The sequence below is a fragment of the Lolium rigidum genome, chromosome 5, assembly GCF_022539505.1.
Source record: "Lolium rigidum isolate FL_2022 chromosome 5, APGP_CSIRO_Lrig_0.1, whole genome shotgun sequence".
Taxonomy (NCBI): domain Eukaryota; kingdom Viridiplantae; phylum Streptophyta; class Magnoliopsida; order Poales; family Poaceae; genus Lolium; species Lolium rigidum.
The window spans coordinates 84,679,546-84,683,705 of NC_061512.1; positions in this window are offsets into that span (position 1 = coordinate 84,679,546).

A 4,160-nucleotide genomic window follows, 5' to 3' on the forward strand; every position below is an offset into this window, starting at 1 on the left:
TTGAATATCATAGAGTCATCATTTATTACAACACATAATCGTCTTACAAAGGTAGATCACATGATCCAATATTACAATAATAGTTGATCTATTGATCAACGAACATCACAAATAGCGGAAGCGAAGTAGTAGTGGCTATCTAATCCACGAGGCCAACGCTTGACGTCGGGAGCGGTCCTAGTTGTCGTAGACGTCCTACTGTCCATCTTCCTCGTACTGCTGTTCACCTTCATAGTCTGGCCATTTGAATAGCCAGGGACAAAGCCATGAGTACTTTTAAAGTACTCGCAAACTAATACTAGTGTAAGAACCATCAATTATAGTAAGGGGATACTAAGCTCTAGGTTTATTTGCAGAAAGCCAAGTTTATTTCATAAACATTTAGTAAAGATGCTTGAATCACTAGACTAACTCAAGTGGGAACATTAGTGTCATTCCCACAACTCTGTTGTGATTCAATTCAAAATCACCATTCACCTTTCAAATTCAAGTCACAAGTCATATGTCACATTTTTGAAAATTATCTGATGACGGAACAGTATGGCCTTTCCAACCGTCCCTAACCGTGGACACGGCTATTCGAATAGTTCTACACTCTGCAGAGGTCGTACACTTGTGCCACAACATTTGCAATAATCCGTCAGGGTTAACTGGCCCTGGTTTACCATACTCCGTATGCGGACTACCAACCATAACCTTTCACTTATATACTCTAGTATAGGCACCTCTCCCCATGAGCTTGGCCTCCCGGTGAAGACAGACTGTCAGCCTAGGAACTGCACAGGGCTTGGGCCGGACAATTCACCTCATTCCACGTCATTTCTCATCAGTTCTTTTGTTGTAGAGGCAGCCTCCAGCCTAACCCCGATGACGCTTGTTTAGAGGGAACCCATACTAAAGCACATAAATTTCTAGTTAAGCCCTTACCCATGTCGGGTATTGTGGGGGTACTTTCAAAATTGGAATGGTATCGCATCCGAACCCAACCATCAGTTTTTGTAAAATTCACCAAGTCATTCACAAGTCATATTCACCTTCAAAATCTTTCAATAGAATGATTCATCATTCCAAGGTTTTCAAAGTCATTTCATTTCACAAGTTCCCATCTAGAGTAGTCAATTTTATTTGTTTAGCACTAGCAACTAGTCATGAGGGGTGCTAACTAGCTTGTCTTGCTCTAGGCTAACTTTGATGCTCTTGTTCTACTCTATCTCTAAACCAAGTGAATCATGAATCAAAAAGTAAGCTTTGATAAACCAAAGTCAAAAACTTGTAAGGTAAAAACTTGGGATAGGATCATTAAGCATAAATTAAATGGGGATGAGGCCTTGCTCTTGTAGAGCTTTGCCTCAGGGTATCTTGCAAGAATATTAGCTTGCAACATTATAACTTGCATTAGTCTAGCTTGCCTTGATTGGTGAGATGATCAGAGTTCTCTTCTTCTTCCTCTTGGTAGAATGCCTCCTCCTCTTGATAGTCTCCGGTACTAGCGTCTAAAAACGAATACGAGGATACAATCACCAAACAACACTTAAGTAGTCTTAATTAGCCTTATTGGCTCACCCAAATGATCTAGCATCACTACTTAACATTTATTCACAAATTAGGCTAGGGTTTCTTTATTTAATATTAGGAAAATAATTTCCTCTCATTGAAATTGGAATTAGGGTTTCTATTTAGTTCTTTGGAGAAATAATTTCCTCTCATTGAATATTCTTAAAATTTAATCTCTCTTATGAATAATATATGACCTAGGTTGACCAAAGTCAACCTCTTCATACTTATCATTTAAGAAAGTGATTTAAATGAGATTCATCATCTCATGTTATTTAAATAACCATTGCAAAATTAAATACTATCTTGATTTAAATTCTACAAGTGATCAAGTACGAGCCTAAGTAAATAAAGGTCAACCCATTACTTCATATTACTTGAGAAATGATTTAAATGAGGTGCTACACCTCATGCATTTAATTACTAGTATGGAAATGATTTAATGTCTCTAAGTAACCAAGCATGAGGCTTATTAGACCAAGGTCAGTACCTCTATTTGAATTACTTAGGATCACAATTTAAATGAGAGAGGAGCTCTCATACTATTTAATTAAGTTTGTGTGTATGTGTTAAATGGACTAGAAATGGCTCCATAGCCATTATTTTGATTTAGTCCATGATCATGCAAAATAACTATGCTATATTTTTGCATAAACAATTAGATTATGTCAAATGTGATTTATTAGAGTTGGAATCAACTCAAAATCATTTATAGATAAATTTTAATATTTATTTGAAGTTAGAAAAGGCCCTGCCTTGTTATTTTTATCAATTGAATTTAATTACGAATTTGGACATGAGGCCAGTGGCATTATTTAGATAATTTCATGAGCTTTCCAAATATATAAAATCGGTTAATTTTGGTGCAGTAGATTTCAAACTATTCAATTTTGAACTTGGCAGCAGTATTGGATTTGAACTAAATGGATTAAATCATATTTGAATTATTGGGCCACGCGGGAAAATTTAACGGGCCGGCCCAGTAACGCTTCAGCGCTTGGTGGGCTGTCCAGAGATGGGGCCTACATGTCAGTGTGTTTAAAACACCGAAACGGTATGGGGTGAGCTGCGCCGTTCGATTAAAAGGGAGATCGACGGATGAGGTTCATCACCTTCCTCGACACCGCCCGTCGGGGACGAATCCCTACCGGCGGCAGAGGGGGTCGTCGGCGGCGTACCTGGGCGCTGGCAGGACTCGGCGAGGCGGGCGATCGAACGAGGAGACGATGGCGAGGCAGAGGGTGGTCGCAGTAGGGCTTGGGGTGGAGGAGATCAACGGCGTCGCTGAGCTACTGTGGCGGTGGTCGGCGGTGCAATTGGAGCTACTCCGGCTAAATTGGGATGGGGGAAGTGGTCGAGGAGCTCAAGGAGAAGGAGGGGAGGCCGATGGTTTGCTCGGTTAGCTCGGGGAGGGTCTCTATTTATAGATGGGGAGGTGACCGGCGGGTGCTGTGAGAGAGCGTCGACGGCATGGCGTCTCCGGTGCTCCAAGGGGAAATCTAGGGGGCGCATCGTGTAGGCGACGGCTAGGCGGAGCTAGCGCGCGTGATGGCACGATAAATGATGGTCTGTGGCGTGCTAGTGATGGTGGCGTCCTCACAGTACCGTGGCGGAAGGTTTTGATGATGGCGAGGGAGAGGATTCCTCTGCGGGCTAGGGAGCTTGTCTACGGGGTAGAGGCGAGGGAGGTGATGCTCGACGCAGGCGTAGGGATGCAGGAGGAGGACGAGGGTGCTCGAGCGCAGGGCGTCTCGGCGCGTCCGAGAAAGTGTCCGGGCGCGCTCACCGCGTGCTCGGCACGTTTTCGCGCGCGTCCGGGCACGGCTTGCCCGGCCAATGGCGTGGTCGAGCGAGCTCGGGCTGGGTACTGGCATCGTCCTTGTGCAGCATAGATGCTCCAGGACAAGGAGATGCGTCGAGATGGTGGCCAGAGAGGGGTTGGCTCAAGGTGGCCGGCATGGTAAGGCATGGAGAGAAAAGAGTCCTTTCCTCACTTTAATCAGCCAAAGCAGTACATGTAGAGATGCAGGGGAGGTAGGGGAGTGATGATCACCTCTGATCATGCAAGGTTTAGTCGAAAATCCAGTGTGTAATAGCATGTGTTGCAAATGCCAAAATCTGCCTGCAAGGTGTTTGATAAAATGGCCGCATGAAACTTTTGTTTGAATTTTGGTTTTATTTTTGGTGGAGCTCAAACATATAATTAAAGAGAAAGAATGGTGGTGGTGGTGTTCATTTTGGTGAAGATTTGCAAGTTTTCAAATTTGGTATGATCTTCACTTTGCTTCACATACACTATTTGTCACATTTATTCTGGTCAACCTAGTCAACTCTAGCCATGGTGGTCAACATGAAAGTTACCCACCATCACTTGGTCTTGGATGACATGGCTTTGGTTGACCAAGGTTGGTTGAGGAATCAGAAGATAAATGGGTGCAAAGTGGTGAAGAAAATAAAAAGGGGACATATGACCATTATCACATGTAAGTTGAAATTGAGGTTTGCTTTGATTTGATTTTGGTTTCTTTGATGCAATTGTGTTTGTTTATCATATATAAACATTTTACAAGCAAGGGATCAAGCAAAGGTGGCCTTGGTTGAAGATT